The sequence below is a fragment of the Rhipicephalus microplus genome, chromosome 2, assembly GCF_043290135.1.
Source record: "Rhipicephalus microplus isolate Deutch F79 chromosome 2, USDA_Rmic, whole genome shotgun sequence".
NCBI lineage: Eukaryota > Metazoa > Arthropoda > Arachnida > Ixodida > Ixodidae > Rhipicephalus > Rhipicephalus microplus.
The window spans coordinates 76,248,111-76,259,339 of NC_134701.1; the positions used below are offsets into that span (position 1 = coordinate 76,248,111).

General features: G+C 47.3%; 4 non-coding genes across 4 annotated transcripts; all 4 read left to right on the forward strand.

Annotated features, from left to right (window-relative positions):
• Nucleotides 1–3,382: 3,382 nt before the first annotated feature.
• On the forward strand, nucleotides 3,383–3,455 carry TRNAR-CCU (transfer RNA arginine (anticodon CCU)). The gene has a single exon. It is a non-coding gene; the product is annotated as a tRNA-Arg (tRNA).
• Nucleotides 3,456–3,618: 163 nt separating this feature from the next.
• TRNAR-CCU (transfer RNA arginine (anticodon CCU)) lies at nucleotides 3,619–3,691 on the forward strand. The gene has a single exon. It is a non-coding gene; the product is annotated as a tRNA-Arg (tRNA).
• Nucleotides 3,692–5,492: 1,801 nt separating this feature from the next.
• TRNAR-CCU (transfer RNA arginine (anticodon CCU)) lies at nucleotides 5,493–5,565 on the forward strand. Its single transcript has one exon. It is a non-coding gene; the product is annotated as a tRNA-Arg (tRNA).
• A 5,362-nt stretch (nucleotides 5,566–10,927) lies between these two features.
• TRNAR-UCU (transfer RNA arginine (anticodon UCU)) lies at nucleotides 10,928–11,000 on the forward strand. The gene has a single exon. It is a non-coding gene; the product is annotated as a tRNA-Arg (tRNA).
• The last annotated feature ends 229 nt before the right edge of the window (nucleotides 11,001–11,229 follow it).

Consider the following 11,229-nt stretch of genomic DNA (forward strand, 5'->3'; position numbering starts at 1 on the left):
ATGCGTTTCCTTTTCCCCTATATTCCTTTCGATGGTGCGTTCTACAGTAACCTAGAGTAAACGTGCTAACAAAAGGAACGCCAGTGCATCGCCCGCACATGGCCTTCGTGGCCTAACGGATAAGGCATCGGTGTTCTAAACCGGGGATTGCGGGTGCGAGTGCCGCCGAGGGTGCGTTACCCTTTTTCATTATCAGAGGGTTTCTGCTACAGTTTTCTTGCTTGAAGCAAATCATATGCGTTTCCTTTTCCCTTATATTCCTTTGGATGATGTGTTCTACTGTAACCTAGAGTAAACGCGCTAATGAAAAGAACGCTAGTGCATCGCTCGCACATCGCCCTCTTGGCCTAACGAATATGGCATCGTTCTCCTAAGCCGGGGATTGCGGGTTCGAGTCCTGCTGAGGTTGGGATATCCTTCTTCATTAACAAAGGGTTTGTGCTACAGTTTTCTTGCGTGAAGCAAAGGATATGCGTTTCCTTTTCCCCAATATTCCTTTGGTTGATGTGTTCTACTGCAACCTAGAGTAAAAGCGCTAATGAAAGGAACGCCAGTGCATCGCCCGCACATCGCCCTCGTGGCCTAACGGATAATGCATCGGTCTCCTAAACCGTGGACTGCGGGTTCAAGTCCCGCCGAGGGTAGGTTATTTTTTGTTTCATTCACCGAAAAGGTTTCTGCTACAGTTTTCTTGCTTGAAGCAAAGCTTATGCGCTTCTTTTTCCCTATATTCCTTTCGGTGTTGTGTTCTACTGTAACCTAGAGTAAACGCGCTAATGAGAGGTACCCCATGGCATCACTCGCACGTCGGCTTCGTGGCCTAACGGATAAGGCATCGGTATTCTAAACAGGGGATTGCGGGTTCGAGTCTCGCGGAGGGTGGGTTATCCTTTTTTATTAACAAAGGGTTTCTCCCACAGTTTTCTTGCTTCAACCAATGCATATGCATTTCCTCTTCCCCTATATTCCTTTCGATGATGGGTTCTACTGTAACCTAGAGTAAACGCGCTAATGAAAATAACGCTAGTGCATCGCTCGCACATCGCCCTCGTGGCCTAACGAAGAAGGCATTAGTCTTTTAAAGGGGGGATTGCGGGTTCGAGTCCCGCCGAGGGTGGGTTATCCTTTTTCATTAACAAAGGGTTTCGCTACAGTTTTCTTGCTTGAACCAAAGCATGTGCATTTCCCTTTCTCCTATATTCTTTTCGATGGTGTGTTCTATTGTAACCTAAATTAAAAGCGCTAATGAAAGGAACGCCAGTGCATCGCTCGCACATCGCGCTTGTGGTCTAACGGATAAGGCATCGGTCTTCTAAATCGGGGATTGCGGATTCGAGTCCCACCAAGGGTGAGTTATTCTTTTTCAGTAACAAAGGGTTTGTGCTACAGTTTTCTTGCGTGAAGCAAAGCATATGCGTTTTTCTTTTCCCCTATATTCCTTTCGATGGTGTGTTCTACTGCAACCTAGAGTAAAAGCGCTAATGAAAGGAACGCCAGTGCACCGCCCGCTATCGCCCTCGTGGCCTAACGGAGAAGGCATCGGTGTTCTAAACCGGGGATTGCGGGTGCGAGTGCCGCCGAGGGTGCGTTACCCTTTTTCATTATCAGAGGGTTTCTGCTACAGTTTTCTTGCTTGAAGCAAATCAGATGCGTTTACTTTTCCCTTATATTCCTTTGGATGATGTGTTCTACTGTAACCTAGAGTAAACGCGCTAATGAAAAGAACGCTAGTGCATCGCTCGCACATCGCCCTCTTGGCCTAACGAATAATGCATCGGTCTTCTAAACGGGGGATTGCGGGTTCGAGTCCCGCCGAGGGTGGGTTATCCTTTTTAATTAACAAAGGGTTTCGCTACAGTTTTCTTGCTTGAACCAAAGCATGTGCATTTCCCTTTCTCCTATATTCTTTTCGATGGTGTGTTCTATTGTAACCTAAAGTAAAAGCGCTAATGAAAGGAACGCCAGTGCATCGCTCGCACATCGCGCTTGTGGTCTAACGGATAAGGCATCGGTCTTCTAAACCGGGGATTGCGGGTTCGAGTCCCGCCAAGGGTGGGTTATCATTTTTCAATACCAAGGGTTTCACAACAGTTTTCGTGCTTGAAGCAAAGCATATGCGCTTCTTTCCCACTATATTCCTTTCGATGTTGTGTTCTACTGTAACCTAGAGTAAACGTGCTAATGAAAGGAACGCCGGTGCATCACTCGCACATCGGCTTCGTGGCTTAACGAATGAGGTATTGGTCTTCTAAACGGGAATTGCGGGTTCCAGTCCCGCCGAGGGTGGGTCATCCTTTTTCATTGCCAAGGGTTTTGCTACAGTTTTCTTGCTTGAACCAAAGCATGTGCATTTCCCTTTCTCCTATATTCCTTTCGATGGTGTGTTCTATTGTAACCTAAAGTAAAAGCGCTAATGAAAGGAACGCCAGCGCATCGCTCGCACATTGCCCTCGTGGCCTATCGGATAAGGCATCGTTCTCCTAAACCGGGGATTGCGGGTTCGAGTCCCACCGAGGGTAGGTTACTCTTTTTCATTAACAAAGGGTTTGTGCCACAGTTTTCTTGCTTGAAGCAAAGCATGTGCGTTTCCTTTTCCCCTATATTCCTTTGGAAGATGTGTTCTACTGCAACCTAGAGTAAAAACGCTAATGAAAGGAACGCCAGTGCATCACTCGCACATCGCCCTCGTGGCCTAACGGGTAACGCATCGGTCTCCTGAACCGGGCATTGCGAGTTCGAGTCCCGCCAAAGGTGGTATGTTCTTTTTCATTAACAAAGGGTTTCTGCTACAGTTTTCTTGCTTAAAACAAAGCATATGCGTTTCCTTTTCCCCTATATTTCTTTCGAGGGTGTGTTCTACTGCAACCTAGAGTAAACGCGCTAATGAGAAGAACGCTAGAGCATCGATCGCACATCGCCCTCTTGGCCTAACGAATAAGGCATCGGTCTTCTAAACGGGGGATTGCGGGTTCGAGTCCCGCCGAGGGTTGGTTATCCTTTTTCATTAACAAAGGGTTTTGCAAGTTTTCTCGCTTGAAACAAAGCAAGTGCATTTCCCTGTCTCCTATATTCCTTTCGATGGTGTGTTCTACTGTAACCTAATGTAAAAGCGCTAATGAAAGGAACGCCAGTGCATCGCTCGCACATTGCCCTCGTGGCCTAACGGATAAGGCATCGATCCTCTTAACCGGGGATTGCGGGTTCGAGTCCCGCCGAGTGTGGGTTATCCTTTTTCATTACCAAGGGTTTTTGCTACAGTTTTTTGGCTTGAAGCAAAGCATATGCGTTTCCTTTTCCCCTATATTCCTTTCGATGGTGTGTTCTACAGTAACCTAGAGTAAAAGTGCTAATGAAAGGAACGCCAGTGCATCGCCCGCACATCGCCCTCGTGGCCTAACGGATAAGGCATCGGTCTCCTAGACCGGGGATAGCGGGTTCGAGTCCCGCCGAGGGTAGGTTATTTTTTTTCATTCACCGAAAAGGTTTCTGCTACAGTTTTCTTGCTTGAAGCAAAGCCTATGCGCTTCTTTTCCCCTATATTCCTTTCGATGGTGTGTTCTACTGCAACATAGAGTAAAAGCGCTAATGAAAGGAACGCCAGTGCATCGCCCGCACATCGCCCTCGTGGCCTAACGGATAAGGCATCGGTCTCCTAAACCGGGGATTGCGGGTTCGAGTCCCGCCGAGGGTAGGTTATTTTTTTTTTCATTCACCGAAAAGGTTTCTGCTACAGTTTTCTTGCTTGAATCAAAGCTTATGCGCTTCTTTTTCCCTATATTCCTTTCGATGTTGTGTTCTACTGTAACCTAGAGTAAACGCGCTAATGAAAGGAACGCCAGTGCATCACTCGCACATCGGCTACGTGGCCTAACGGATAAAGCATCGGCCCCCTAAACAGGGGATGGCGGGTTCGAGTCCCGCGGAGGGTGGGTTATCCTTTTTTATTAACAAAGGGTTTCTCCCACAGTTTTCTTGCTTGAACCAAAGCATATGCATTTCCCTTTCTCCTATATTATTTCGATGGTGTCTTCTACTGTCCCCTAAAGTAAAAGCGCTAATGAATGGAACGCCAGAGCATCGCTCTCACATTGCCCCCGTGGCCTAATGGATAAGGCATCGATCTCCTAAACCGGGGATTGCGGGTTCGAGTCCCGCCAAAGGTGGTATATTCGTTTTCATTAACAAAGGGTTTCTGCTACAGTTTTCTTGCTTGAAGCAAAGCTTATGCGCTTCTTTTCCCCTATATTCCTTTCGATGTTGTGTTCTACTGTAACCTAGAGCGAACGTGCTAATAAAAGGAACCACATGGCATCACTCGCACATCGGCTTCGTGGCCTAACGAATAAAGCATCGGTATTCTAAACAGGGGATTGCGGGTCCGAGTGCCGCGGAGGGTGGGTTATCCTTTTTTATTAACAAAGGGTTTCTCCCAAAGTTTTCTTGCTTGAACCAAAGCATATGCATTTCCTTTCCCCCTATATTCCTTTCGATGATGGGTTCTACGGTAACCTAGAGTAAACGCGCTAATGAAAAGAACGCTAGTGCATCGCTCGCACATCGCCCTCACTGCCTAACGAATAAGGCATCGGTCTTCTAAACGGGGGATTGAGGGTTCGAGTCCCGCCGAGGTTGGGTTATCCTTCTTCATTACCAAAGGGTTTTGCTACAGTTTTCTTGCTTGAACCAAAGCATGTGCATTTCTTTTCCTCCTATATTCCTTTCGATGATGAGTTCTACTGCAACCTAGAGTAAAAGCGGTAATGAAAGGAACGCCTGTGCATCGCTCGCACATCGCCCTCGTGGCCTAACGGATAAGGCATCGGTCTTCTAACCCGGGATGGCGGATTCGAGTCCCGCCGAGGGTGGGTTATCCTTTTTCAATACAAAGGGTTTCTGCAACCGTTTTCTTGCTTGAAGCAGAGCATATGCGTTTCCTTTTCCCCTATATTCCTTTCGATGGTGTGTTCTACAGTAACCTAGAGTAAATGCGCTAATGAAAAAAACGCTAGTGCTACGCACGCACATCGCCCTCGTGGCCTAACGAATAAGGCATCGGTCTTCTAAACGGGGGATTGCGGGTTTTAGTCCCGCCGAGGTTTGGTTATTCTTTTTCAATAACAAAGGGTTTTGCTAGTTTTCTCGCTTGAACCAAAGCAAGTGCATTTCCCTTTCTCTTATATTCCTTTGGATGGTGTGTTCTACTGTAACCTAAAGTAAAAGCGCTAACGAAAGGAACGCCAGTGCATCGCTCGCACATTGCCCTCGTGGCCTAACGGATAAGGCATTGGTCTTCTAAACCGGGGATTGCGGGTGCGAGTGCCGCCGAGGGTGGGTTACTCTTTTTCATTAACAAAGGGCTTGTGCTGAAGTTTTCTTGCTTGAAGCAGAGCATATGCATTTCCTTTTCCCCTATATACTTTCGATGGTGTGTTCTACTGCAACCTAGAGTAAAAGCGCTAATGAAAGGAACGCCAGTGCATCGCCCGCACATCGCCCTCGTGGCCTAACGGATAAAGCATCGGTCTCCTAAACCGGGGATTGTGGGTTCGAGTCCCGCCGAGGGTAGGTTATTTTTTTCATTCACCGAAAAGGTTTCTGCTACAGTTTTCTTGCTTGAAGCAAAGCTTATGCGCTTCTTTTCCCCTATATTCCTTTCGATGTTTTGTTCTACTGTAACCTAGAGTAAACGCGCTAATGAAAGGAACGCCAGTGCATCACTCGCACATCGGCTACGTGACCTAACGGATTAGGCATCGGCCTCCTAAACAGGGGATTGCGGGTACGAGTCCCGCGGAGGTCGGGTTATCCTTTTTTATTAACAAAGGGTTTCTCCCACAGTTTTCTTGCTTGAACCAAAGCATATGCATTTCTTTTTCCCCTATATTCCTTTCGATGGTGTGTTCTACTGTCCCCTAAAGTAAAAGCGCTAATGAAAGGAACGTTAGTGCATCAATCGCACGTTACTCTCGTGGCCTAACGGATAAGGCATCGGTCTTCTTAACCGGGGATAATGGGTTCGAGTCCCGCCGAGTGTGGGTTATCCTTTGTCATTACCAAGGGTTTTTGCTACAGTTTTCTCGCTTGAAGCAAAGCAAGTGCATTCTCTTTCTCCCATATTCCTTTCGATGGTGTGTTCTACTGTAACCTAAAGTGAAAGTGCTAATGAAAGGAACGCCAGTGCATCGCTCGCACATCGCCCTCGTGGCCTAACGGATAAGGCATCGGTCTCCTAAACCAGGGATATCGGGTTCGAGTCCCACCAAGGGTAAGTTATTCTTTTTCATTAACAAAGGGTTTGTGCTACTGTTTTCTTGCGTGAAGCAAAGCATATGCGTTTCCTTTTCCCCTATATTCCTTTCGATGGTGTGTTCTACTGCAACCTAGAGTAAAAGCGCTAATGAAAGGAACGCCAGTGCACCGCCCGCTATCGCCCTCGTGGCCTAACGGATAAGGCACCGGTGTTCTAAACCGGGGATATCGGGGGCGAGTGCCGCCGAGGGTGGGTTATCCTTTTTCATTACCAAAGGTTTGTGCTACAGTTTTCTTGTTTGAAGCAAATCATATGCATTTCCTTTTCCCCTATATTCCTTTCGATGTTGTGTTCTACTGTAACCTAGAATAAACGCGCTAATGAAAGGAACGCCAGTGCATCACTCGCACATCGCCTTCATGGCCTAACGGAGAAGGCATCGGTCTTCTAAACCGGGAATTACGGGTTCGAGTCCCGCCGCGGGTGGGTTAACCTTTTTTACTAACAAAGCGTTTCTCCAACAGTTTTCTTGCTTGAACCAAAGCATATGCATTTCCTTTTCCCCTATATTCCTTTCGATGATGGGTTCTACTGTAACCTAGAGTAAACGCGCTAATGAAAATAACGCTAGTGCATCGCTCGCACATCGCCCTCATGGCCTAACGAAGAAGGCATCGGTCTTCCCAATGGGGGATTGCGGGTTTGAGTCCCGCCGAGGGTGGGTTATCCTTTTTCATTAACAAAGGGTTTCGCTAAAGTTTTCTTGCTTGAACCAAAGTATGTTCATTTCCCTTTCTCCTATATTCCTTTCGATGGTGTGTTCTATTGTAACCTAAAGTAAAAGCGCTAATGAAAGGAACGCCAGTGCATCGCTCGCCCATTGCCCTCGTGGCCTAACGGATAAGGCATCGGTCTTCTAAACCGCGGATTTTGGGTTCGAGTACCGCCGAGGTTGGTTTATCCTTTTTCATTACCAATGTTTTGTGCTACAGTTTTCTTGCTTGAAGCAAAGCATGTGGAGTTCCCTTTCTCCTATATTCCTTTCGATGTTGTGTTCTACTGTAACCTAGAGTGAACGTGCTAATAAAAGGAACCCCATGGCATCACTCGCACATCGGCTTCGTGGCCTAACGAATAAAGCATCGGTATTCTAAACAGGGGATTGCAGGTCCGAGTGCCGCGAAGGGTGGGTTATCCTTTTTTATTAACAAAGGGTTTCTCCCAAAGTTTTCTTGCTTGAACCAAAGCATATGCATTTCCATTTCCTCTTAATTCCTTTCGATGATGTGTTCTTCTGTAACCTAGAGTAACGCGCTAATGAAAAGAACGCTAGTGCATCGCTCGCACATCGTTCTCATGGCCTAACGAATAAGGCATTGGTCTTCTAAATGGGAATTGCGGGTTCCAGACCCGCCGAGGGTGGGTTATCCTTTTTCATTAACAAAGGGTTTCGCTACAGTTTTCTTGCTTGAACCAAAGCTTGTGCATTTCCCTTTCTCCTATATTCCTTTCGATGGTGTGTTCTATTGTAACCTAAAGTAAAAGCGCTAATGAAAGGAACGCCAGTGCATCGCTCGCACGTTGCCCTCGTGGTCTAACGGATAAGGCATCGGTCTTCTAAACGGGGGATTGCGGGTTCGAGTCCCGCCGAGGTTGGGTTATCCTTTTTCATTAACAAAGGGTTTTGCTACAGTTTTCTTGCTTGAACCAAAGCATGTGCATTTCTTTTCCTCCTATATTTCTTTCGATGATGGCCCCGCCGCGGTGGTCTAGTGGCTAAGGTACTCGGCTGCTGACCCGCAGGGCGCGGGTTCGAATCCCGGCTGCGGCGGCTGCATTTCCGATGGAGGCGGAAATGTTGTAGGCCCGTGTGCTCAGATTTGGGTGCACGTTAAAGAACCCCAGGTGGTCGAAATTTCCGGAGCCCTCCACTACGGCGTCTCCCATAATCATATAGTGGTTTTGGGACGTTAAACCCCACATATCAATCAAAATTAATCCTTTCGATGATGAGTTCTACTGCAACCTAGAGTAAAAGCGCTAATGAAGGGAACGCCTGTGCATCGCTCGCACATCGCCCTCGTGGCCTAACGGATAAGGCATCGGTCTGCTAAACCGGGGATATCAGGTTCGAGTCCCGCCGAGGGTGGGTTATCCTTTTTCATTAACAAAGGGTTTCTGCTACAGTTTTCTTGCTTGAACCAAGGCATGTGCATTTCCTTTTCTCCTATATTAATTTCGATGGTGTGTTCTACTGTCCCCTAAAGTAAAAGCGCTAATGAAAGGAACGTTAGTGCATCAATCGCACGTTACTCTCGTGGCCTAACGGATAAGGCATCGGTCTTCTTAACCGGGGATTGCGGGTTCGAGTCCCGCCGAGTGTGGGTTATCCTTTGTCATTACCAAGGGTTTTTGCTACAGTTTTCTCGCTTGAAGCAAAGCAAGTGCAATCTCTTTCTCCCACATTCCTTTCGATGGTGTGTTCTACTGTAACCTAAAGTGAAAGTGCTAATGAAAGGAACGCCAGTGCATCGCTCGCACATCGCCCTCGTGGCCTAACGGATAAGGCATCGGTCTCCTAAACCGGGGATATCGGGTTCGAGCCCCACCAAGGGTAAGTTATTTTTTTCATTAACAAAGGGTTTGTGCTACTGTTTTCTTGCGTGAAGCAAAGCATATGCGTTTTCTTTTCCCCTATATTCCTTTCGATGGTGTGTTCTACTGCAACCTAGAGTAAAAGCGCTAATGAAAGGAACGCCAGTGCACCACCCGCTATCGCCCTCGTGGCCTAACGGATAAGGCATCGGTGTTCTAAACCGGGGATTGCGGGTGCGAGTGCCGCCGAGGGTGGGTTATCCTTTTTCATTACCAAAGGTTTGTGCTACAGTTTTTTTGCTTGAAGCAAATCATATGCGTTTCCTTTTCGCCTATATTTCTTTCGATGTTGTGTTCTACTGTAACCTAGAGTAAATGCGCTAATGAAAGGAACGTTAGTGCATCACTCGCACATCGCCTTCGTGGCCTAACGGAGAAGGCATCGGTCTTCTAAACCGGGAATTGCCGGTTCGAGTCCCGCCGAGGGTGGGTTATTCTTTTTCATTAACAAAGGGTTTCGCTAAAGTTTTCTTGCTTGAACCAAAGCATGTTCATTTCCCTTTCTCCTATATTCTTTTCGATGGTGTGTTCTATTGTAACCTAAAATAAAAGCGCTAATTAAAGGAACGCCAGTGCATCGCTCGCCCATTGCCCTCGTGGCCTAACGGATAAGGCATCGGTCTTCTAAACCGGGGATTGTGGGTTCGAGTGCCGCCGAGGTTGGGTTATCCTTTTTCATTACCAATGTTTTGTGCTACAGTTTTCTTGCTTGAAGCAAAGCATGTGGATTTCCCTTTCTCCTATATTCCTTTCGATGGTGCGTTCTACTGTAACCTAAATTAAAAGCGCTAATGAAAGGAACGCCAGTGGGTCGCCCGCATATCGCCCTCGTGGCCTAACGGATAAGGCATCGGTCTCCTAAACCGGGGATTTCGAGTTCGAGTCCCGCTGAGGGTGGGTTATCCTTTTTCATTAACAAAGGGTTTCTGCTACAGTTTTCTTGCTTGAACCAAAGCATGTGCATTTCCCTTTCTCCTATATTAATTTCGATGGTGTGTTCTACTGCAACCTAGAGTAAAAGCGCTAATAAAAGGAACGCCAGTGCATCGCCCGCACGTTGCCCTCGTGGCCTAACGGATAAGGCATCGGTCTCCTAAACCGGGGATATCAGGTTCGAGTTTCGCCGAGGGTAGGTTATTTTTCTTTTCATTCACCGAAAAGGTTTCTGCTACAGTTTTCTTGCTTGAAGCAAAGCTTATGCGCTTCTTTTCCCCTATATTCCTTTCGATGGTGTGTTTTACTGTAAGCTAAAGTAAAAGCGCTAATGAAAGAAACGCCAGTGCATCATCCGCACATCGCCTTCGTGGCCTAACGAATAAGGCATCGGTCTTCTAAACCGGGGATTGCGGGATCGAGTCCCGCCGAGGGTGGGTTATCCTTTTTTACTAACAAAGGGTTTCTCCCACAGTTTTCTTGCTTGAACCAAAGCATATGCATTTCCTCTTCCCCTATATTCCTTTCGATGGTGTGTTTTACTGTAACCTAGAGTAAAAGCGCTAATGAAAGGAACGCCAGTGCATTGGTCGCACATCGCTCTTGTGGCCTAACGAATAAGCCATCGGTCTTTTAAACGGGGGATTGCGGGTTCGAGTCCCGCCGAGGGTGGGTTATTCTTTTTTATTAACAAAGGGTTTCTGGTGCAGTTTTCTTGCTTGCAGCAAAGCAAATGCGTTTTCTTTTCCCCTATATTCCTTTCGATGCCCCGCCGCGGTGGTCTAGTGGCTAAGGTACTCGGCTGCTGACCCGCAGAGCGCGGGTTCGAATCCCGGCTGCGGCGGCTGCATTTCCGATGGAGGCGGAAATGTTGTAGTCCCGTGTGCTCAGATTTGGGTGCACGTTAAAGAACTCCAGGTGGTCTAAATTTCCGGAGCCCTTCACTACGGCGTCTCTCATAATCGTGTAGTGGTTTTGGGACGTTAAACCCAACATATCAATCAATTATATTCCTTTCGATGGTGTGTTCTACTGCAACCTAGAGTAAAAGCGCTAATGAAAGGAATGCCAGTGCATCGCCCTCACATCGCCTTCGTGGCCTAACGAATAAGGCATCGGTCTTCTAAACCGGGGATTGCGGGTTCGAGTCCCGCCGAGGGTGGGTTATCCTTTTTTACTAACAAAGGGTTTCTCCCACAGTTTTCTTGCTTGAACCAAAGCATATGCATTTCCTCTTTCCCTATATTCCTTTCGATGGTGTGTTTTACTTTAACCTAGAGTAAAAGCGCTAATGAAAGGAACGCCAGTGCATTGGTCGCACATCGCTCTTGTGGCCTAACGAATAAGCCATCGGTCTTTTAAACGGGGGATTGCGGGTTCGAGTCCCGCCG